Consider the following 25,572-nt stretch of genomic DNA (forward strand, 5'->3'; position numbering starts at 1 on the left):
CCCATCGTGCCTAAGACTCGCCAACCTGATTGGAGGGCTCTGTCGCAGTGCATCCTGGGACTTGTAGTACAGAGTGTTCAAGGTCCCAGCTCCTTTGTGATTCGCGGTGCCGACTTGGCGCTCCAAGAGCGCCCTCGGGAGGCGGAACTAAATCGCGTGCTCGTGCGCCGCACCCGAAGGGCTAGCCGGCGCCTCCCGCGGGGCGGGGCCGTGGATTCCGTGCCGACACCGCCTTCCTGCCCCGCCCTTTGCCGTACTGGGCCCGCCCCTCCTTCGTGTAGCCACAGCTGAGGCGGCGGCGGTTGCAGCGGCTGTGGCGGCGGTTGCACGGCTGTGGCGGCGGTTGCAGCGGCTGTGGCGGCTGCCTGGCGAGAATGGCGAGTGGCCCGCGGGACACGCGCTGACCCAGACCATATGTAGTGATTCCCGCGGGGCAGGCACCTCCTGCCCCGTCGGCGGGGCCGGGTTCCCCACAGCGGGATGTTCTCCCGAAGGAGCCACAGAGATGTGAAGAAGTTCCCCCAGAAGGTGCTGGACCCCAAGAAGGACGTGCTGACGCGCTTGAGGCACCTGCGGGCGCTGCTGGGTGAAGAGCGCTCTGGGGCGCCGGGCTCGGGGGCACCTGCCCGGACGTGGGCCGGACGAGGGTCGGGCCTGGGATGCGGACGGTATGGGGGTGGGGTGCGGTGGGGGTGGCGTGAGACCCTACTTTCCCGGCCCAGCATTGTTCCCCGACAGCGGGCACTCTGGCCCTGGGGCTCTGCCCTGTCGCCCAGAGTGTAAACTTACCCCGGATTCGCGCCGGTCACCTCGAGGCCGGCCAAGCCTTGACTCTCTCCCCTCCCCACCAAATCCTGCACTCCAGGTGCTACACACACACACACACAGACACACACACACGCACACGCACACACTGAACCGTCACCTCCCCTCTCGTTTTTTAACTTTAATTTTTGACTCTGACGCCCTAAGTGACTGAGTCTCCAAGTGTTCCCAGCACAGACTTAATTGAACTGTCATCTCTTTTGTGGGCCCCCTGCCCTTAAATTTTATTTTTACTTTTCGTCGGAGTCTTCAAATACACTGAGCCTCGGAGCGCTCCCAGGATAAATTTAATTTAGCTGTCATCTCTCTTCCTATGCTCCTCTTTTTATTTTTATTTTTATTTTGGGTCTGGCTGCTTGGGTTTCTTCGTGTCCTTGGTGTGAAGGGGGCTCCTCCTGTCTGTTGGAGGGAGGGGTGGCTTTCCTGGGTTCAAGGAGGCGGCTGCTTCTTTATTGCCAGGATGGCAGTGATAGTTATTTGCCTTCTTTCGTTTTTATGGACTGCGGGGTGGAGGTTCTGTGGAGCCCAGGGGGGACCGCTGTTGACCTGAGATGAAGCTCATCCTTGTGGCTGTGAAGTGTCCACGAGGCTTCCTGTCACCTGCTGCATGTGATCTCTAGCTGCCTTGCTGGGCTGTGTTTTGTTTTCTATTTTCTTACCTACTTAGTCTTAACTTTTGTGAAGGACCAAACACCTGTGCTGTCTGTAGTGTTTTGGGGGGCTGAGAAAAGGACACCTTGTTTCTTCTAGATGTCTTTTTTATTCTTAAAATGAGGAAAAAGCACCTGATTTAGGACACGTAGTCTTAATGTGTTTGTTATTTGAAGAAATATGACATAAAAGAATTCATTTTATATGTGAGAATTTTAAATAAAGATCTTGCTCATGAGATTGAAAGTTGCCAATTATTTCTATTTATACCCTGCGAAGTACCTCTGAGAAGCTCACACACACACACACACACACACACACACACACACCCACCTGGTTTTGCCAAGTTATTCACAGTCTGGGATTCCTTGAGAGTTACACTATCTTGTTCAGTTTGGAATGAAATGTAAGTTAATTACTTACTGTTAAGAGGGATTAGTTTTAGTTTTCAAGACTTTTGAAAGTGAAGCGTGGTGTCCTTGGTAAACTGCAGCGTCTCCTCCCTGTAGTAAAATCTCATGCATACACAGGTTGCGTTGTGCAGAGTTCTTAGTAGTGACTGATTAACACCTACTGCAGGGACATTTTTGATAAAGGAAAGTTGAACAGTATTTTAAAGCATTTGATGCTCTGGGAGTTTTTCTGAGCTAGAGAATTCGAACTTTTGTTCTCTGTCTGCAGGATTAGGTTTGCTCCATTTTGTAAAGGGAATCAATTAAACCTAGATCAGTTTGGCTTCTCAGAGATTGTTACATTGTTACCATTCTGAGAAAGTAGTTCGTTTTCAAGGCTCTGTAATTGTGGTTTCACTTTAAGGTGCAGTATCTTATTTTGAGGAACTTTCTTTTTTCATTTCATTGAGCTCATTATGACTTCAGTTTTGTACCATAGAGAGGTTCTTTGCTATTAGGTTGTTTTTTGTGGATGCATTTGTTTGTGGAATGACCCAGTGTACTTTATTTTTGCAATCTTTATCCGTAGGGACTACGTTTTTGTAAATGTGTCTGAAGAATTCTAGTCATGTCTAATGTAAACTTACGCTAACAACTGTGGTGTAAAGACTTTAAAGAAAAACAGTTCGTTAAGGTACTATTTCCTGACATGTAATACCCTATTTATTTGCTACTTAAAAGTCTACTTAGAAAAAATGGCCTCCTGATCTGAAAGACAGGAATTAGCCAAGATCAAGAAAACTATTTGAAGGAAATGAATGGACATTATTGTTGCATTTTTATTTGCATATTTATGTAATACTCTTGCTTTTCACCTGTTTCGTCTTCAAGCGATAATAAAGATGTTCTTTTTTACATACAAAGATGATACCATTGATCTGGATTTGCAGCCTGTGGCTGCATCACTTTGGCTGGTTACTTAGCGTGTCTTTGAACCTCGGTTTCTTTACACTGTCAAATGGGCCTGGTAATGTCTACCTTGTAAAGGTTATTCCAAGTATAATGTATAAACTACTTCAGCTTTCAGCAGGCATGTAAAGTTTCCTCTGCCATTACTTGCATCCCATCATTAATAGGATAGGACAAATATTTTGATAGGTACTTTCTCACACCACCCTTTATATTTTGATAATTGCTATGAATTTGTTCTCTCTTTATAGAAATTAGTCTGTGTTTAAGACAATCGGCTGAGAGACACACATTCATGGTAATGGCTCCATTTAGAACTTGCTTAGCTACTTTAATCTGGCTACATATTGTAGATTGGCCTGAAATTATTAACTTTATTTGACAAGGAGGGAGACTGAGGCACAGACAGACCTTACATGGGGCCAAGCTACGGACTAAATGGCCTATATGTATTGTGTTAATTACAGGTAGAACAAAGAGCTATTAGGTCCCCAGACTTCCATTTCTCCCTGCATGGTTGAAATCATCAATGGAAGAGTAAATGAGTAAATAAAACAAACCAGAAACTAAAAAAAATTCTGTGCATTGCTATCTTGCTCCAGCAAAGATTACATGCTTAATTAAAAGTTGGGTACCCACTACAAATCCCCATATAGAAATGGTATTGATGTAGCAAGAAGAATTGATGTAATAGTAAGCATATAGTATGGTATGTAATTGGATAGTGGCTTATATGTTGGACTCCATTATAGGGTTTCAAGGGGTCAAAAAAGATCATTAAGAATGGCACAAACAGAAGGGCGTCTTGAAGGAGTTTTACTCGTGCTGGTCCCTGAAGGATGGCTAGACTACTGAGCCACATGTGTGGCTTTTATTTAAAAAAGTAAAAAGAAACAGGTGAAATTAATTTTAATAATTCATTTTATTTAATCCTGCAGATCTAATCTGTATCATATTAACAGGTAATCAATACAGGATATTAGTATATTTTATGTTCTGTTTTTCATGCCAAGTCTTTGAAATCCAGTGTGTTTTGTACACTTATAGCACGTCTCATTTCAAACTAGCTACTTTTTAAGAGCTCAGTATCTATATGTGGCTAGTGGCTGCACACTGGACAGAGCAAAGTTAGAATTTGGGAGGGGCAGCAGGAAGACAGTTCAGGCAAGGGGAGATGGGAGCTGGTAGTGGAAATACACGTGGCAACGATGTAGAAAGGTGAGGAACACCAGGCTGCTCCTCCTCCAGTCCAGTGAGGGAGTCACAAGGTGATGTTGGTCATGAGATGCAGTGCGAGAATTCTTGCCCTGAGGGTGTTCACAGTGTCAGATGCGTGACTGGAGTGCTATGTAGGCCAGGGGTCGGGGCAGGAGAATGAGTTGGACTGGGGGATCTTGGTGGGGGGAGAGGAGTGGTGGCTGGACGGGCAGAAGCTGAGGCAGTTTGGGGGCCAGATCAGAAAAGGTCTCATTTGTCTGAGTTGGAAGCTTGTATCTTACCTTGCAGGTGAGAGGGCCGCTTGAAGAACTCTTAGTACGTCAAATGATAAGATTTGAGAGCTGCCTGCCTGTTAGCAAGGCCAGGAAATTGGATTGGGGGGTGACGGGACAGGTGACACTGCTGGCAGCAAGGGAAGAGACAAATGACGAAGGTCTGAACTAAGGTGCTCCATGAATGGAGGGGGGGGTGCGATTTCAAAGGACCAATGCAGCAGGAGCTAGTGGTTGCCTAAGTGAAATGATGAAAGAGGTTTGTAGAAGCCAGGCGAGGAGTGATCAGTCTGAAGGAGAAGAGTTCTGGGATAAGAGGCCATGGTCCAGGCAAATCAAGTGACATCGGGCTTGGGCCAAATATTTGGAGACACAGAAGAGAGAACCGTTTCTCACAAATACTCTCTCTATATTGACAGAGTAAAATGGAACATTTTGGTATATTTCCTTTAAAGCATCTGCTGCTTTAGGTAGGGACAAGTTCAATTACAATTTTAAATGTTGCCATTTAAACTTATTTTATTATTAGCATGTTCCTCTCATTTTTTTCCCCTCTCATTTTTATTAACTACAAACATTTGTCGAAATTGTGTACCGTAAGTTAGCTTACCCTTTCCTGGATTGTTAAATTGTTTCCTTCCTTTCTCTCTTTCTTTTGTACTTTTTTCTCTGATATGAATAATACCACTCAAAACATCTTGGGAAGCAGCTTTTTCTATATTTTGTGTTATTTCCTTAGGACAGATTCCATTGAAGTCAAATGGCTGGGTTTGAACGTGTTTCTGACTTGATTCACTGTGCTCTTCCCTAAGTGTTGCTCCCAATGAGCCTGCCAGCAGCAAGGATTGAGACGACCATTTCCACTGTAGTCCGAGTGGCAATAAACACATTCGTGTAATTTGATAATTGGCGGTAGGCATTTTGGAGAACGGGAGTGTCAGGGAGAGGGCCAGAGGAGTTAGGAGGAGATCCTGGCTAATGATAGGGGAAGGTGAATTTGGTGTTAGGGGTGTTGAGTTTCAGAAAAGGGCAAGATCCAAGTGGACACGTCTAGGAGGTTGTTGGACATGGGGTGTGGAACTTAATAAAAGGATAGAAAGCTGTGGTATGGTTGTTTATTGTCATCATGATTCCATCAAATCTTCCCACAACCTCTGATGCAGGTCGTGTTCCTACCCTCAACCTGTAGATGAGAAACTGAGGCCCAGCGAGCGTAACTACTTGTCTGTGAGCACCCAGTCAGGAAGTGGCAGAGCTGGGATTCCTGATTATAAAGCCCATGTTATGCCTCTGCTAGTTATCTGACTCAAAAGTATATTTATATATCAGAAAATATATTTACCCACCTCAGTGAATGTTAATATGTAAACAAAAGCCCTAGAGTTTTTGCATGTCTCCCAAAAATGTTGCTTTGACTTGTGCTGCTCTCTTCCTGGTCTGTTTTACTAGATTCTTCTAGGGAGACTTGAGGCTATATCCGATTTCAGCATGGCAGAAGATAAAAAGACTCCTTTTGTGTTTTGCTGTTCATTGGCCTCTCTGTGCCCTTCCTTGGCGGGCCTAGCAGGTGGTAAAATATTTGCATGGACGTTAGTGCCAAAGGACCTTGTACAACCAGAGCAGAGCCCGAGGTGTCATTTCAGGCTCCTCAGCCAGTCTTATTTTGTCTCTCTCATTCAGCCTTGTTTGAAGCAAAGTCATTTTGCCATAAGGCTCCCTTTGCTAATTTTTCATCAATTACTGACGTTTTATATCTGTAGCTTCTAAGATGTAAGATGGACTTTGGACACAGATATGTGTATCACACATACACCAATCCCTGCCTCGAGGGCTCGGGGATGTCTGGAGTTCTGAAGAGAGAAGGGTGAACCTAGGATAAAAGTCCAGTCGAGCTCAGATGGTTTGTTTAGGACAACTGAAAATGGTTGACTTCCTCCTTTTATTCCGGGAAAAGAGCTAATTGATCGGCCCAGAATATTTTGACGTAAACTTTTGTAATTTGTATTTTTATTTTGTTTGTAAGTGCTTTACTTGCAGTTGGGCGTAAATACTTTTACTGGCTGTTTAGAGTACTGATCTTTCCATAGATAAAACTGTAGAGAATTGTTTATTTAAAAAATTGACTATCAAAATAGCAAATTGATTCAATTTAAGAGTTTAAATTATGCTTTAAAGGAGGAATATGTTATTGTATTGTAAAATTAATAATCTATAAATGTGGTAGACAACTATGCTGTCTTTGGATTTTAAAAAAAAATTTCAGTTCCACAGACATTTTTTTCAAGAGTGTATGAGTGAGTGCGTGTGTGTGTGTCTGTCTGTCTGTTTGCTCAGGAGGGCTGTGTGTTCAGAGATGAATAAGGCAGAAGCCCGGGACCTCTGGTTTAATAGGAGAGGTAGACACAGAAGCAACTACATTTCCCATGAAGGTGTTAGTGCCTCGGTGGAGCTGGTGAAACCGTAGAGGTGGCCACACGCACGGTGTAGAGGAGGCACAGCAGAGAGGCCTCTTGGAGAGCCGCCAGTGCTTCTTCCTGAGGGAGATGAGGTCCGAGGTGGGTTTGGAATGACGAATACGGGGTTTTCCCAGTTGACAAGTCGGGGACGAAGGGACTGCAGAGAGAGGAACTTGTGTGAAGGTAATGGTGTGGCCACCATGGAGTTACGTGTACAATGGCTTTTATCCTGTGGTGTGTGTAGATATTGGGAACCGGGAAGATGTAGGTAGAGAATAGGAGCCAAATCTGACGTGTCCCCTTGGTGAGTGGCCCGAGAGTGTCAGACTCCCTGATTTTGAAACATGGGTCCCGGGAAAGTGAGAGCTTCCTTCCTTTTGGATTGCAAACCCTGAGGGTGTAGCATGGCTGCCAGCGTTCATCTTTCCCCAGAGTAGAGGGAACCCACCACAAATTGAATTCATAATCAGAGGGAAGTGGGGCAGAGAGATGGAGGGTGAGACGAGCGCACTGGACTGTGTGAGCTGAGAGGTTCCCAATGTCTGTGCCATCTCCACCCCTGAGCTTCTCGGTCGCAGGTGCCAGTAACACCCTGTTTTTGCTTTAGTTAGCTTGAGTCCTATTTCTAGGTCATGGGATGGAAAGAATACAGATTAATATGCCTGAAAGAGAGGGGAGAAATCCCAGATCAAGGATGGGTGGGTGGGTGCATATGTGTGGATATGCTTCTCATATTTTTTAAGAGCTGAGCAAATTTCCGTGTAAATATACGTAGAAGAAGGAACTAATAAAAGAGCAAAATTGAAGAAACAGTGCAGAGAAAGGGAATACAAATGGAGAAAGGTGGGGTCTTCAGTGGGATCAAGAGTGTGGGACAGGAGATCAGGCTTGACAAGAGGGACACTGCTTCCTCTAAGGCCACTTGGAGGAATTAAGAATGGGGTCCTAGATGTGGAGGGAGTTCTCACACCATGGCTTGTGTTTTCTCTGTGAAGGTAAGAGGTAGAGTCAACCAACTGCTGAGCCAGTTTTCTTGCTGGTGAGGTGATAGGAACTGAGGATGTCTTGTTCCCTCTCCTGTACCATGCATCCCCTCATAAATGCATTTAACTTATGCATTCAGTACTGGGCCAGAAGCCGGGGAATGTATATATATAAAACGAGGACAGTTCAGGTAGTGCACATATTGTCTGGCCTTCCGCACAGTGACCATGTATCGCAGAGTGCAGCAGGTGGGCCCAGGGAAGTGCTGTGTTCTCAGTGGTCTTTCTTTCTTTCGCGTCTCTCAACTATGGGACCATCTGTCCTACTGGGTGTGGCTCTAGTGGTTAGGGGTAATTTTGATCTTCTCCATTTTTGCCGTGAATGTGGTTTAACCTCACGTAAGATGTGCTTTTGCAAAATGTTTTCTAATATTCTCATTGGATCAATCTGCTGCCTTAAGCTACCAGTTCAGAAAGGACTTACCTTTTAGATTCTTAGTCAGGCTTTGTTTCTGACTTAGTTCTGAATGCCCATTTCAAGTTTTTAACTGTGATTTTTACAAAAGAGATATTTCATAACCATTTTTATGTCTTTTATATTTTTTTAGAAACTGAAACCACATCTGAGAGATATTTTAAAAGTAGTTGTAATTTTTAACAGTAAATATGTAATTTCGCTATTGCAACCACGGTTTAGCTTAAAAGATAAGGAGCCCTTTGATGTTGTCTTGTGTTTGATTTTAAGTGATGGCACATATTCACTGAACTTCAACCATGGTTTGAAGGACACATAGGTACTAGTGACATTGCCTGTGCCCAAGCGTGGGAGCCGTGAGAATGTGCCACTCAGGTCTCTGCTGTGGGGATCATGACTGACTAATAGCTCCGGCTGCTGCCCTCTGGATTCACCAGCAAAGTTTAGCCAAAGCTAGGCTTCTCTCGGGTTACTTGCAGTTACTGAGCAAGCAGGAGTACTAATGTGGTCCACTCATGCAAGAGCCACATGCCTCTGAAGGGTGACTTTGGCTTGAGGACTCCACATGGGTGTGGTCAAGACCTTCTCAGGACTGAGTTGGAGTCTGAGACTCTTCCTCCCCAACCCTCCTTCCATCCCCCTCTCCTTCGCTGGGGTCAGACCTGCACTGTGGTTGAATCCTCTCCCGGCCTTCTCAGGTCTCTCCCCTTTCCCTTCACAGGCGGTTCCCCCAGTCAGTCTCCTACATGTGTAATCCTGTCTTGGTGTCTACTTCTCCGGGAGCCCAAAGTGACACACCGTCCCTTTCCCAGAAGGTGTTGCCCATCCTACCGTCTAAAACCCTTCCGGGAGACAGCACGAGCACACTCCATCTCCCACATAAACTCGATCTATCCCTCCGCCCTGAAGTGCTGTTTCCTCAGAATTCCCACAGCATTTGGAACTTTGCGTTTGGCGTTGATGGCCTTTGGCTTTGTGTCTGCAGGATATCGCCTACTAGTTGATAAATACACTGAGAACATGAAGGGCTTCTTGTTCATCTTGATTCCTTTTGGTAACATACTTCCTTATTTGTAATCGTAGTAATTAGCATTTAATCAGCACTCTCCAGGTGCCAAACACTGCCAGAAATACTTTTACATGGATTAACTCATGTAATCCTCCCAAATGGGATCGGTAATATTATTATCCTCATTTTACAGATGAGACACAGAGAGGATAAGAATCTTGTTCAAGGTTATGCAGCTGGTAAGTGACAGAGTCAGGACTTGAACCCAGGCAGCTGGCTCCAGAGTTCCCTAGTTCATTTAGCAGTTATTTTTTATCCAGACAGAATAGGTGCCAGGGGCTATACACAGTGTTGGGGATGCCAGAACTTGCAATCCAAGTCTAGAATAAATAACTATTAAAAAAGCAAACAAACCCAAAATGTGATTTCCAAATAGACGGATGTAAGTCTGTGGGGGAGTAGCAGCCACCTGATGTTTTGAAAAATTTCTAAAAGCCTTCCCGCGCCAAAGATTGTTTTCACAAGCCAGATGTTCCCATCATTAAAGTAATGATTTGAGACCGAGAATTAAGGCCTCTTGAAGGAGCCCCCTAACCTTCTCCCTTGTGTACGTGCACTCATTATCAGACCCACCCTCTGATCCCAAGGGGAACAGCTGTAAGAAAGGACTATTTGTGTGGACAAAACGGAGAAGAGGTTGGAAAAAGAGGTCCGGGGAGAGGGGCAGATGGACCAGAGGGCTGTGGGTAAGGATAGCCTTGGGTGAGGCTTCTTTCATGGAAACAAAATTGCAGAGACACTATTGTAAAATTTTAAATACACAGAAACCAAAAGTAAGTCACTATCCCCCCAAAAGGACAGGTTATAACTACTAAAAATTCAATGAGATCTTTTTTAGTATTTTTAAGACAGCATGGAAGAGAGGGGAACAGATGACCTATGTTGCTTCGTTACAACTTTTTAAAGGGATTAACGTGTTTTATTTATGTCTGGTCATATTTCTAGAGCAAACAGTGTAGACCTCTATTTTCCATGGACTTCATATCTGATGAGATAAGGATGTGTTTGGGTTAGTTCGGCTGATGTAGTAGAACTTGTGCTGAACTTCGGGGTAGAAGTAAAATATCACCTCGTGTGTGTGTGTGTGTGTGTGTGTGTGTGTGTGTGTGTGTGTGTGTGTGTCAGGTTGCAGCTATTTGTTTTGGAAAGAATGGTTCCATTCCTCTGTTCCTGCTCCTTAAATAAATATGTACAGAAACAGACATCATTTTAACCGAAGTAAGTAAATAATGAACTGGAAAAATATTTGAAATTTATAGGAGAGGATGTAGTTATAACCTCAGTACATAGAGAGCTCCTACATATTAATTGGAGAAATTAGAACAGATGTTTAAAGTATACATATATATGTCACAAATGAAGAAATGACAAGAACCAATGTTTTAAATGTCACTTCAGTTATCTAGGATATATAAACTTACAAATAAAAAAGCATCTACCGATGATTTTAGCAAAGTTGCTGTTTCTTCCCTTAATGATTCCTCCCGGTTATCCGTATTTGCTTTCCAATACACCTTTGATAGGATTCTGATTTGGTATGATCTCTCTGGAAAGTAATTTGTTGGTATGTGCCAATGGTCTTAAAAAATGTACATATCATTTGACCTAATTTCCTTTTGTAGGAAATGATGATAGGTTTACTTAAAGGCGATTAAGAAATGCATTGCAGCGTTGTTTTCACGTTTAAAATTTTGTTTATTGAGGTAAATTTCACATACTATAAAATTAATCATTTTCAAGTGAACAATTCAGTGGCATTTAGAACATTTGCAGTGCTGTGTAATCACCACACCTCTGTCTAGTTCCAGAGCAGTTTTATCACTCCAACAGAAAACCCTGTACCCATTAAGCAGTCGCTCATTCCCTCCTCCCTCCAGCCCCTGGCAAGCAGCTGTGTGTGTGTTTAACCAGCTGAGGTGTTTTTTTTTTCCTCCTAAAAATCATTCTGCTCCACCAGGGTGATAGTACAATAGACCCTTGAACAACGGGTTTGAACTGCATGGGTCGACTTCTATGTGGATTTTTTTATATATATAATAACAGTACAGGACTGTAAATGTATTTTATCTTCCTTATGATTTTCTTAATAACCTTTTCTTTTCTCTAGCTTACTTTATTGTAAGAATACAGCATATCATGTGCATATTACATACATACGAAATATGTGTTAATTGTTTATGTTATTGGTGAGGCTTCTGGTCAACAGTAGGCTGTTATGAGTTAAGTTTTGGGGGAGTCAAAAGTTGCATGGAGGGAGTAGACAGCCCCAATCCTTGCATTGTTCAAGGGTCAGCTGTATATGTTGAGCATATTTATATGAGTGAGGACTCTTGGTTGCAAGTGGCAGAAACTCAAACTAACTTAAAAGGGGGAGATTTAATGATACACACAACTACTGTAGGGGAACATTTAGCTTTAAGTACATATGACTGTTGATAGGGATGTAAGTGGAGTCCAGGACACTCACCCATTCTCACCTCCACTCTCTTTTTTGACCTCCCTCTTGGTGAAAAATACTCCTTCCACTCTTGGTTCTATGTCCATTTGTTTCCTTTCTGTGGTTTTCCTTCGTTCTCAGGCTGACTCTTCCAGGTGCAGGAGAGATGGTCCCTGAAAGCTAGTGACTCTTGAGAAGAGTGTGGCTCCTCTAGGGCCCCAGGTCCTGAGACCATGCTGATTGGCTTTACTTGGGTCATGGGCCCATTCCCGTGGGAGATGGGGTACTCTGCTTGGCCAGCCTGGATATCATTTGCCCCGTTCCTAGAAACGGAATCTCATTCTGGCTCGTATATTCCTGAGAAAGTGGTTCTGGAAAGGCATTCTGATACATTCCCACACAAAATAGTACTGCTCGTATCTCTGCTCATGCCCATGTATATATCACAAGGGCATTGACTTTTGTGTTGATAATCCTCGGGCATTGAGAAAACTTTACATGACGTTTTATAAGTTCTACTTAAGACTGTGGGAGTTATATTTGAGGATTTATCTAATTTGAGGGGAGTAAGGGTTTTCCTTGTAATAAATGGATTTGCCACTCTTTGAATTCTGTCTGTGTTAGTATACATTGTTTTTAAAGTCATCCCACAGGTAGATACTGAGGGTTTGCTGTGTGCCAAATAAATCTGCAGTTTAATGAGCTTTTCATTCATTCGGGCAGATGGACAATAAATAACAAGTAAATGTATAATTTCAGGTAATGATTATAGAAAAATGAAGCTTGATAGGGGTGTGTGTACGCTGGTCTAGGCAGCAGGGTCAGGGAAGGCCTCTCTGAAAAGGGGTTAGAGTCAAGATCGGGTTAAGCAGGGAATAGCTTGGTGGTTATTTATGGGAGTAGTGTTCCAAACAGAGGGAACAGTAAGTGCAAAGGCTCTGAGTCATAAATAGGCTTGAGAATCTAATGGAAGTCAGTAGAGTTGGAGGAGTTGTGGGTGGGGGAGGAAAGGGTAGGACCAGGTGGGGCTTGTAGGTCTCATTGAGGATTTGGGATTTTCCTCTAACTAAGGTGAGATGGGGAGCCCAGGGGAGGACAAGCAAGAGAGTGACCTGAGTTGAACTCAGGACCTTTCTTTGTAAAGCCTTTCTTTTCTTTTGACTTACTTTATAAAAAGTGTGATCCTTTGCCCCAATACTGAGCAGTGACTGGGGACAGAAAAGGGAAGAGGTAAGAGAAAGAAGTGGTGCTGGAGAAGCGAAATGAGTAGCTGTGGAAGCCGTGGCAGAAGCAGGTTTTGCAGAAGGTGGGCACATGTGGCCCGTGTCTGTCCTTATTGTGGCAGCAAGCAGTGATGAGAAGACAGGCTGGGAACACCTCAGCCCGTGGGACAGGAAAGCTAGACTGCTGTGGGGCCATGTAGCGGGACCCACACAGCAGCCCAAGCTTGTAACAGTATGGAGGTGGACTTGCTGTGTTACCCCAAATTTCAGGAAGAGGCAAGAAGCAGATATATTAGAGAGTACCCCTGGGATGGCTGGGTGGCTCAGTTGGTTAAGCGTCTGACTCTTGATTTCAGCTCAGGTCATGATCTCAGGATTGTGAGATTGAGCCCTGCATGGGCTCTGTGCTGGGCCCCTGCATAAGATTCTCTCTCTCAGTCTCCCTCTGCTCCTACTCTCGCCCCCCCCCCCCCCGGTGTGCACACAGTTTCTCTTTGTCTTAAAAAAAAAAAAAGTACCCCTGATTTTGACAAAACATGGAGATAGATCTGCCAGTTGCCAGAAAAGAATGAGCACAGGAAAATGTTGATTGGTCAGGGTCATATTAATTTATCTATATCATGATTGCAAAGAGAAGCCAGTGGTTGGCTCAATTTCAGGAACCGACCAAATTAGGGCCCCATTTGTACTTTTTTTTTTTTTAAAGATTTTATTTATTTATTTGACAGAGATAGAGACAGCTAGCGAGAGAGGGAACACAAGCAGGGGGAGTGGGAGAGGAAGAAGCAGGCTCATAGCAGAGGAGCCTGATGTGGGGCTCGATCCCAGAACGCCGGGATCACGCCCTGAGCCGAAGGCAGACGCTTAACCGCTGTGCCACCCAGGCGCCCCCCCATTTGTACTTTATATTGTGTTTCTTAATGGAAAGACCTGAGGGAGTCTTGATCTCTGGCTCAGTGTAACTTGAAAAGATGTGATTTTTATCTCTTATATACCTGTGTAAAATATTCCTTGAAAAATCAAGCCAATAATGTCACTCTGCACAGTCTGCTCTGTATTTAGGTGACAGGATAGTGTAGCCTGGGGAGCTAGACTGGGTTTGGCTCCTGGCGCTGTTCTCCCAGCTGTTGCTCCTTGGTCAAGTGACTTCACCTCTCTCTGACTCAGCTTTCTCCTGTCAGCCTCAAACAGGTTAACATGTATCCTGGGATTTCAGGACAGAGTATGGCACATAATATGTGCTCAGTAAATATTAGCTGCCGTCATCACCTTCTTATTTGTTTTATGTAGTCTATTTTGGAAATCCTTACATGTTAGCACACTTATTTCTACCTCAGTCTTATTTATAAAAAAATCTTTCTTTTACTTGAGTAGAGTTGACACACAGTATCACGTTAGTTTCCGATGTACAACGTAGTGATTTGCTCATCACAAGCGTAGCTGCCATCTGTCACCGTAACAGCACTATTACAGTAGCACTGACTGTATTCAATATGCTGTGCCTTTCATCCCCGTGACTCGTTCATTCCATAACTGGAAGCCTGTACTACACTCCCCATCCCCATTTCACCCATCCCTCTACCCCCTTCCTTCTTACAACCATCAGTTCGTTCTCTGTATTTATATGTTTGATTCTGCTTTTTGTTTGCTTGCTTATTCACTTGTTTTGTTTTTTTTTAGATTACACATGTGAGTGAAATCATATGGCACTTGACTTTCTCTGACTTATTTCGCTTAGCATAATACCCTCTAGGTACTTCCATGCTGTTATAAATATCAAGATCTCGTACTTTTTTATGGTGTGGAGTAATATACCCTCGTACGTATGTACCACTTCTTCTGTTGATGGACACTTTGGCTGCTTCCATATCTCAGCTTTAAGTAATGCTGCCGTGGGCATAGGGATGCACATAGGCTTTCAGAATGTTGAGTCTGGTTCATAAACTGCCACAACAGTTGTGGGAACTCTGGAGGGGAGCCAGGTTCGGGAGGTAGGAGGATGAGTGCAGCTTTGGCAGTCTGAGTTGTGGTGCCCGTGGGACACCCAGATGTGGGTTCTGGCTGGGCAGTAAAAATGTAGGAATGGGAGCGTGGGAGAAGAGAGGTGCAATCATGCTGTTGCCAAGGGATGTGTTCTTCATAGAGTGACAGTTAAGGATTCGGGGTAACTGCTTCTTTTATTGGGCAGATAAAGAGGAAAGATAAAGGAGTAGTGTGTGGAGCTGGGAAGGGGCTTCGATGCCAGGAAAGCAGTTTGTCACAGAAAGCCAGAGAAGAGCGAATTTCAAGGAATGAAATGTCGGCAACGTTTACGAATGCAAAAGTTGTGGGGCAGCTGGATTAGGAAGTGGTAGTGCATCAAGGAGAATCTAGGTGAGTGGGGGGATCCTAAGCCAGCAGAGAGATGGAGTGAGTGGGGGTGAGACTGGAGGCTACACACAAGAATACCCTTTTAGAAAGTTTGATGGTGAAGACAGGGGACTGTAACTCAGGGCGTAGCATGGTCAGGGGAGGGTTTTACAGGCTGCATTTACTGTTTGCAGGCTGACTAAAGGGAGATAACTGATGGTGCACGATGGTGGGGTATGTGGGCTGATGTAGGGTCAGGTATACAGAAGAGGATGCAGAGAGGAATGTATGGGTGTCCTGACTGCTTCTGCAGAACCTAAGGCAGACGTCAGGCATGGAGGGGAAAGAACGTGGTGCGAGGCACTGTGGTGGTCTCGGACACAGACCAGATGGCTCAGAGTCTGACAGAATGCTCCAGCTTCTAGACGGTCATCAAGTCAAATACGGGCCCGTGCCCAAGGATGCCAACAAGGGGTTTTGTTTTTTGTTTTTCAATGAATTGCTCAGTTTTTTCCCCTGTGAGTTATAAATTGACGTAAATCTTGAGCTTAATTTTTTTCCAAATTGGTAGAAAATTCAAATAGGAAACAATCTGACTTTTATCCTGTTTCCTAGTTTTGCTCCACTTAACTTTTTTTCACAGGTGTGTGGAGGAAAAAAGTGTGATATTATGGGTAATCAAAATAGCAAAGAAAGGTATTAGAATCCCTTTTTTAAAAAAAAGCCTTAAACCAAAAAACCCCATTTGAAAGCTCCTCTGTCCCTCCTTTCCCCTTTTGCTCTTTCTGTCCTTTTAGAAAAAAATGTAGTTGTTCAAGAGTGTGTCAGTTAGTTTGTGCTGCATAACGGATTGCATTACAAACCATCCCAAAGCTAAGTGCCGTAATAAAACAACCAGTCATTTTGCTTACAATTTTCTGGGTTTCTTGGGCAGTTCTTCTGGTTTAGGCTTGCACATGCCTCTCACATCGGCTGGTGGTAGATGGCCTCGTTTACGTGTCTTGTGGTTGGCACGCTGTTGACCAGGGCACTCCATGCTTGCAGGCTATCTTGAGCTCCTTTCGATGTTGGCCATAGGGTTCCAAGCTTAGCTGGTGCATAAGGTTTTTCAAATTCGTGCTTGCTTCACGTTTGTTAACGTCCCATTGACCAGAACAAGTTCCGTGCCTCTCTGATGCAAATAGAGAAATAGACATCTCTTGCTAGGAGATGAAAACTCTGCATTCTTGCAGTCTACTACGAAGAATCATCATGAAGAACCAATAAAACTAGGATTGAGATTTTAAAGTTTCTTGCTTTTAATACAATTTGTGTTTTGATTGGAATACCAGGAAGAAAATATACCAAAGCAACAGAAAGAAGGAAAATGTTTGCTGTGAATCATGAAATCATCTTATGATAACGTCAGCCTTCCATTATTTAGGCCAAAACCCGAGTTTATTGGTTCTACCTGCAAATATATCCAGAGTCATTGGCCTCTTCTCACTGCCTGTGCTGGTATTGCTGGTGCTCCCATTATCCTCACGCAGATTATTGCAGTTATTCTCAGAAATGGTCTTCCCCTTTCCACACTTGTGACCTACACCCCCCCCCCCAATCCCTGCCAGAGTCTCTTCAGAAGAGCAGCTGGAGTGATTCTTTAAAAATATGACTCTGCACCCTCAAATAGCTTCCCAGTTGTGGAACTCATTACGATGGCCTCAAGCCCCACCTACCTGCCAGCCTTTACCCTACCCGCTTTCTAACCTCACCTGCAGCAATTCTCCCCCTTCGCTGTAGACTCAAGGGCCTTCTCGCTGTTTCCTGACCATGCCAGACTTGCTCAGCCATAAGGAGTTTGCACTGTCCAATCCCTCTGCCCAGAACAAATTTCTCCCAAATGTCCATATGGCTTATTTCTTTACCCTCAAATGTCCATGTGTTTCTCTTCCTTACCTGTTGCAGATCTTTGCTCGGATGTCATCTTATCAGCAAGGTGTACTTCCCTGGTCAGAACTGAATACTGCCTGTTTGGGCATTCCCCATTAGCCTTTCCTCTTGGTTTTCTCATTTACTGAATGCCTCCTACTGCCAGAATATAAGCTTCCTCAGGGCATGGTTTTTTTGTTTTGTATCACGCCTGTATCCTCAGGGCCTGGAAGAATCTCTGACACAGAGACATTCTTTAGTATTTGTTCAATGAACGAATGCCATCTTACCTTACTTCCTAGAGCTGTGGGCATTCCGTTAGATCAGGGGTCCACAACTTAGAACTGGCTGCTTGTTTTGACAAATAAGTTGTTGGACACAGCCATACCAGTGCATTTATGTTACCCATGGCTGCTTTTGCACCATCGTGGCAGCGTTAAATGATTACTCTTGTAATATACACTCCTAAAACATACACTCCCTGGCCCTTTGCAGAAAAGGTTACCACTTCCCAAGTTAGATGCTGAATGGCAAGCTCTTAGCGCAGGGCCCCCGGAAGAGAGACTGGACAATAAATGTAACTGGCTGCTGTAGGTTTTGTATTTTCTCTTATTGTCACTATCGAAAGGACAGTGCACGTGACCTGAAGACATGCGTGGCTTTTCATAGTTATGACTGCTCTGTGCCTCTTCACATCAAAAAAGCTAGAACTCTTTCTTTGCATCTGCTGTGCATTCCTTCATAATTTGAGCTCATAAGTAATTGAGAAACAAATAAATTGCATTCCACGGGTTGACAGTGATTTGGGAAACGTGGAGGCTGTGGTTAAACAGCTAGCGAAGAATGGCTCTGCTAGGTGTGGACTCAGGTGCTGTGGCTTGGGTGTTTATCTACATTCCCGACAGGGGTTCCACGCTACCTCCTGGTAGTTTTTGAATAAATGAGTGTGTGTTCAAGCTTCAGTGTTTTCAAGATAACATAATTTTTTTTAAAGATTTTATTTATTTATTCGACAGAGATAGAGACAGCCAGCGAGAGAGGGAACACAAGCAGGGGGAGTGGGAGAGGAAGAAGCAGGCTCATAGTGGAAGAGCCCGATGTGGGGCTCGATCCCAGAATGCCGGGATCACGCCCTGAGCCGAAGGCAGACACCTAACCGCTGTGCCACCCAGGCGCCCCCAAGATAACATAATTTTTAATATCTTAAAATGTACACATTGTCATGATAACTAATTTTTTTTTATACATTCTAGGGAATAAGAAGTCAGAAAGGGAGGAGCTGGACTCCATCCTCTTTTTGAGGTAAGTTTTTGTTAAATTCATTTAGCTTTTGAGATTCTTGTTGAAAATGTGGTACTTTAGCTCTTTAATTTTACTTGAGGACATAAAAAATGATGGACATGTATTTCCTTCCACTTTTAAAAACAGTGCTGCAAAGAATATTCTTGTGATTTTTAATTTTTTTGCAAACATGTGGGAGAATTTTTTCTGTATGGTTACCGAGATGTGAAGTTCTTAGATGGAAATGTATCCACATTAAACTACTGATATGACCAAATTGTTTTTGAAAAGGTCATATAAATTTATATGGAAACTTTTATGGAAGTTGTGTGTAAATTTCCCTAAGCAACACTGGCGATGATTTTTTGTGTGTGTATATATGCAAACTGACATGTTGAAAACCCACTGTTTTTAATATGTTGTTCCTGACTACTAGTGAGATTGCAATCTTCATATGTGTCTGTGTGTCCGTGTGTGATCACATATTCTTTTCAAAGTTGGAACAGTGTGTTTGGGTGTGGTTCTTGGTCTATTAAGCTTACAGTCTCTCTTGTCCACATGTATTAGACAAGCGGCCAGATTACTGATACCTTGAGAGCTGCACTAGAACTAAATTGTAGGTTCTGCAAGTTAATTGTTGGTTATCTAGAAATTATTCATGGTTTGAAGAGACATGTGCTTAGGCTGGTGTGCAATCAACTTTATGACGATAAAAGGAAGGCCTAATGCATGTTTGTTGCAGAGCTGGCTGGAGGGAGAGGCCAGGGGAGAAAGCTCTCCAGGGGCTTTTTGGGTTTGTGGAATAAAACAGATCTGAAGACCTCCTGCCCAGTACTTGGCTCCTGGCTGGCCCTCAGTGACTGTGGTTCCCCTTTCTCTCCTTAAAGGGCTGTACTCCTTCCCCAGAGTAAGAGACATTGATTCACTGTTTATGTTATGGTGGTTATTGTGTTTCCTGTGGTAACCCTGCTGTGAATGAAATTTGTACAGAGGAGCTGTCTTTACCAGGAGCTTTAATTAAGCCTGTCACTTAAATATGTATCCATCATTTGTTTGAACTGTCCCATTAATTTAAATTGTCTGGTTTATGTAGCAGTTGAACATTTACTAAAGAGTCTATAACATATATGCAAGTTATGAGGCATAGTTCTAAAGCCCCTTCTCTTGACACCGTCCCCCCCTCCCTCATTTTAAGAAGTAGAAGCTACTTGGGTGCTTCTCCTTGATCGTGTTCTTTTTCTGCTCTGAAGGCAGCCACTCCTCTGCATTATGCCGTTACCCTTCTTTTTTAAAAATGGTTTTTTACCACAAGTGTTCGTATCCCTAAACAATGCATTGTGCAGCTTTGTTTGGTTTTGAGTATAATAAAAATGGTCTCACGTGGTGCATAATCATCTGTGGCTTGCTGTTCACATTCAACGGTATTTCTGAGATTTAATTCTGTTTGTGAATTTAGCTCAAGTTCATTCATTCCATTCCCACTGCTGGATTAAGTGAATATGTATGATTTCTTTAATTCCAGCATATTGTCTGCAGATTTTTTGTTTGTGTGTTTTCTTGGTGGACAGTCATTGTCTGTGAATAATGACAAGCTTGCCAGTGAGTCCGTTTTCTTGTCTTAACACTGCTGGCCCGGCCCTCCAGTATGTGGGTAAATAGACACAAAAAAGACAGTCATCCTGCTTCTGATTTAAAGTGTTCTGTTTTGGGTTTTTTTTTATAATCATATTTTTTATTATATTATATTAGTTACCATACAGTACATCCCTGGTTTTTGATGTAAAGTTCGATGATTCATTAGTTGCAATTAACACCCAGTGCACCATGCAATACGTGCCCTCCTTACTACCCATCACCGGTCTATCCCATTCCCCCACCCCCCTCCCCTCTGAGGCCCTCAGTTTGTTTCTCATAGTCCATAGTCTCTCATGTTTCATTCCCCCTTCTGATTACCCCCCCTTTCTTTATCCCTTTCTTCCCCTACTGATCATCCTAGTTCTTATGTTCCATAGATGAGAGAAATCATATGATAGTTGTCTTTCTCTGCTTGACTTATTTCACTAAGCATTATCTCCTGCAGTGCCGTCCATGTTGTAGCAAATGTTGAGAACTCATTCTTTCTGATTGCTGAGTAATATTCCATTGTATATATGGACCACAACTTCTTAATCCAGTCATCTGTTGCAGGGCATCTCCGCTCCTTCCACGATTTAGCTATTGTGGACATTCAGCAAACCTCTTTCAGAAGGAGGAATCTCCATTTTTCTCCAGGACGGTCTCCTCCTTTGCTGCATATTCTGGATATGTTCTGCTTTCATGGGAGGGGCACCATCCCTCCCCCTCCTGACTCCTTGCAATTTCATCTGTGCTTTAAGCAGTGATTTCCCTAAGTGTTTTGGTTGTAGATGGGATCCTTTACCCTTTCTGGGTTTTAATTGCTTAATGTGTTTTTCAACATTTTAATATTGGTTGGTTTCTAAAATATAGGAGGGAGAAATTAGAGGTCCCTCCATTTTTATTATATTACGTTTTTCCTTTAGGTGTCTTTGTCCTGTATTTTAGTCTCTCTTTTTGAAGTGTTTTCATTCATTCATTTTTACCTTAAACGAGGAAAGTATTGCCTCTTTGTTTTTTTTTTTAAAGATTTTATTTATTTATTTGACAGAGATAGAGACAGCCAACGAGAGAGGGAACACAAGCAGGGGGAATGGGAGAGGAAGAAGCAGGCTCATAGTGGAGGAGCCTGATGTGGGGCTCGATCCCATAATGCCGGGATCACGCCCTGAGCCGAAGGCAGACGCTTAACCGCTGTGCCACCCAGGCGCCCCGAAAGTATTGCCTCTTAAGTGATGATCTAAATCAAGCATTACGGTTTACTGTAATGTTTGGAAGCACAATTCCACGCTCAGTTCTTTATCAAGTACCTACTTGTCAGGTTCTGTGTTTCCACCATTGTAGAGTGTGAGCACCTTCCCTAAACTGGGGCATTTCCTTATGTCTGCCTATACACGTGAACTAAAATTAGAATTCCTGTTGTCTTCCTCTTTTTCATTTCCCACTCATTCCTCTCATTGTGCATGAAGTTCTTATTAGGAAACATGAGGTGCCAGGTACTGTCCTTGGATTTGGGGATACAAGATGGCTAATAGAGGGTCCCTTCTCTCAAGAAACGTAGCACCTAGCAGTGGGGTGGGCCCTGTGTCCATCTAGCTAGCAAGCATGCTGGTGAGGGGTGTGGTGAGAGGTTTGGTTGAAGTGGACCCTTCTTGGTCTTAAAGACTGAAGAGGATGTAACAAGGTGGAGCTGTGCTTTCCTTGCTCAGTAACAGCATGGCTAGTCATGAGATGGGTACTGTACTGTTCTGGAAGGGATTGCCGTATATGAAGAAAAGCACTACCTTTTTCGCTAAAAACATAGTCATCTTATATTTCACATTATGCAGTTCCTTATTTTAGCTCCTTTCTCTTAAATTTAAGTTCTCAAATAAGCGTTGACTCCCAGAGTTCAATGCAGATATTTTGTCCACACCGGAGGGTTGAGTCGTTGTTAGTAAGAGATGCGTGGCTAGGCCCATGACAGCTGAAGAACAAGTTGCCCTCTCTGTAGGTCTACCTGGAAGCATCCATGCTTCCAGCCTTCTTCTGCTGTGAGTCTGTCTGAAACCACACTGTCCTTGTGGCTCGGGTACTCATCGTGTTTCCTTTAAACCCAACTGCCCAGTTGCCAGAAGTTTTCTGACCTTTTATTACTCCAAAGGTCAAGTAACTAAGACTTAATGTTCTTGTAAACCAAACTCCCTATCTTTTCCCTTGTCAGCACTTCCTTTACCTTGTACCCTATGTCATTTGGCTAGTTTCAGGGAGAGTTGTACCCCATGCTCCCTACTTCTAGACATAACAAGTTTAGCTGGCCATTGTTTTGGTAGATGACCTCACATGAGTTAGGATGTAATCTTGTCCTCATTCGTCATCGTCCTACCTTTCTAAGTGGAATTGAAATCAAGTGTGAATCGACTGCGATATGTTGCAATCATCTGGTAATAATTTGGGGAAAAAATGTTTCCCACACAAATTCAATGAAGATCAGCAATTTTAAAGTACACTATAGCATCTTGTATAAACTCCAGCTTACATTTCACATTATTTGTGGTCATGCAGTAGGTTCTGAAGAGAAAAGAACTATGGATAATCAGTTAAAAGAATGACAGATTCCCTGATGTGCTGATCAGTAGTAATACCTAATTTCGATTTCAGGTGTTAGCTACAATGGATTACCATATAGATGCAGCTGAGCACTGAGCATTCAACAGAGCCATGTGTTTTTTGGAAAAGTAATATTTATTCACACTGTGTGGCTTTCTTGAAAATTTTTTTTATTTTACTCTCCAGAGAAACTACAAACAAGATGTCAATAGCTTTATGTGGCATTCCCAGTAGTGTAGCTTAGAATATCGGCTGCAGTAGAAATGGCACGATGTATTTGCTTCAGCAAGGTAGGCTTCATCTGGGACTTTCTGAGGGACAGGCTTAGCAGTTAGACACAGGTGGTCATGTGGGGCTTTATTTTTATTGCCTTCAGAGACTTTAATGCATAAAAAATGGTCCTTGCAATATTTGGGTACACAAAGAAGCATCAGCATGGATGACGTTTCAACCTTTGAGTTGTCATATCCATTTGTTCTGTCCATTTGGGAATGTTCTTAGTAGCTCAGACTACGGACATGGTGTTTCATATTCAAACCTCATTGAGTTTATTTTTGAGTGTCTTTAAAGTCCATCCATTTTATAAATAAGAAAACTTTTATCTAGAAGCGGTGATGATGATAGGCCTGACCTCAGAGCAAGTTGCAGACTACTAGTGGCGACTGACAGTATGCGGGTGTGTAGATACACGTCATCTTGCTATGTTCTTTTGTTTTCCTTGTATTAAAAAGACATTTTTCTCTATTGCACATTAAGAAAATAAACCCAAATCAAGGAGACAGATAAGTATTTTGGAAAGCTGAAAAGCATGATTCAGTGCCAGATTGGTTTCCTGACTAAAGTAAAGGTCTGAAGAACAGTGGGCATGCTGCCAAGCATTCATCTAGTCCAATATCAAATCTATCCTGAATCCGTAGAGTAATTCTCTCAGCATCTTCTATACGCTGTTTTAATTTCAAGTGGCTGGATGGGATCAAAAGAATATCCCGGACTGCAGCTGGGGTGCCCAGTGCCCTTGGTGGAGAATGCATGAGAAAGTAGGATACTGAGTCACTGCCGTGCCATTCACTCAGGAAGAGTGAACTACAAAGTAGGAAGCAGAAGAAGGCCTGGAAGGACTCAACGGGCTTAGGCTTCAGTCAACATGAGGCAGCAGCCCATTGACAAGAAACAATGTCAGCAGAGATGGTGTCCCTGGAGTCGGGTGCACTGCTCTTAGTACTTCAACCTCTTATTATGATGAAAATATTCTAATTAATCATTGGAAGATTATTGTGGCAGAGAGATGTGCTGCTCACATCGCCCTTCAAGAAAGAATTTGCTACGGAGCTGCAAGGAGCAGGGTTAGCTGGCAGCCCGAGGCTGTCAGTGCCTTCAGCTCTCCAGCCACAATCACCTCTTCTCATCCCCAGCCATTGACTGAGCAAGGTGGTGGTACAAGGACCTAGCCGTTTTCAGGCACACCAGACCCCTCTAATGCATCATCTTTGCTGTGGTGCTTCTGCTAAGCTGGCAGAGACTTTTAGCTCTGTGTGGTGGTCTGAGGCTCCCTGGCCACTCCTACTTCCTCATTTCCCTTCCACAGATGTTCCTTTACAGTAAACCAGGGCACTCCTAATTCCACCGCAGTGTCTATCCTCAGAGAACTCAGCCTGCAATGATCATTATTCATCTGTTATCAAACATACCGAACTAGCCTGTGTAATAAATTTTTCAGTGAAGGGAAGTATGAGTTAGAACCATAAAACTTAGATGTGAACGGAGGCCTCTCTTCAGTCTGGAAACCTCCTAGGCCATCTCCAGGCCGTGCTTTTTCTGGGTGCTAGAGTTGCTCATGTGGTCAGCAGCAGCCTGACTGCTGAGACTCTGGTCCTTATTCTCAGGTCCAGAGTCATTGATTTTCTCTTTGCTTGTGATGTTTTCCCACAATCTGTAGACAGCTCTCTCGGTCCTATACTCCTGTCTGTGTCCTTGTCTGCAGCTCATGGGCATGTTGAGCTGTACATTCTGTTGCTAGGACAGTGCTTGCATGGGTTCTTATTAAGATATTCCATAGAGAACGTACTTATTTTTACTTCTTCTGATTCCCTTTTACCATAATGGCACTTACAACAGAACCTGGTTTTTACCTTTACTTCCTTTTGTGTATTACTCATCTAATACACATGTTGGTGTATATTGCAAGGTGAAGACCACTTGATTTTTCCCCCCAAAAAGCCATTTATTTGTCTCTGCACAATTTATAGATTGATCGATCCTGCCTGGTGGTTGATGTCTGACTGACAAAGGTTATGGGTTCTTCAGGCAGCAGATAATGCTGAGTTCACTTGATTTAATACTGAAGTCACTTTTCTTATATTTCATTTACATCAGTTTTCTTATATTTTCCAGCGTCGTTTAACTTTTTCTAAGTATTTATATATAAATAGTACTGAGTATTTTTAATCTCTGAGACAAATAAACGTGCAAACACCTGGGAAATTCAAAATTTCTTCTTTGACCTGTGCATACTTGTCTCCAGCTTCTGCTCTTCCTTCTTCATTCTTTAAAAAAAAAAAAAAGAAGAAGAAGATTTTATTTATTTATTTGAGAGAGAGGGCGAGCACACGCAGGGGTAGCAGCAGAGGGAGAGGGAGAAGCAGACTCCCCACTGAGTAGGGAGCCCGATGGTGCGCTCGATCCCAGGACCCTGTGATTATGAGCTGAGCCGAAGGCAGATGCTTAACCGACTGAGCCACCCAGGCGCCCCTTCCTTCTTCATCCTTATTGTCTTTGGAGAACTTGAGTGCACTGATATCTCCAGGGTTTCCTTTCATCTCTTTTTAAGCTCTCTCAGAGGGATCTTATGCACACACATGTTC

At 43.4% G+C, this 25,572-nt stretch overlaps 1 protein-coding gene across 3 annotated transcripts in view; it reads left to right on the plus strand.

Moving 5' to 3' along the window:
- Positions 1–258: 258 nt before the first annotated feature.
- The window catches only part of LOC125282068 (ral guanine nucleotide dissociation stimulator-like), a 75,828-nt gene continuing 50,514 nt past the window's right edge, over positions 259–25,572 (plus strand). The window contains exons 1-2 of one of the 3 annotated variants that reach the window (XR_008959654.1): positions 259–528; positions 18,481–18,529. The gene's annotated coding sequence lies outside the window, so the exon portion shown is untranslated. Of the gene's footprint in view, positions 669–18,480; positions 18,530–25,572 lie in introns of all 3 variants that reach the window. The other 2 variants (XR_008959655.1, XR_008959656.1) reach the window with 2 other exon arrangements.

This window comes from Ursus arctos, unplaced genomic scaffold, assembly GCF_023065955.2.
Source record: "Ursus arctos isolate Adak ecotype North America unplaced genomic scaffold, UrsArc2.0 scaffold_16, whole genome shotgun sequence".
Classification (NCBI taxonomy): Eukaryota; Metazoa; Chordata; class Mammalia; order Carnivora; family Ursidae; genus Ursus; species Ursus arctos.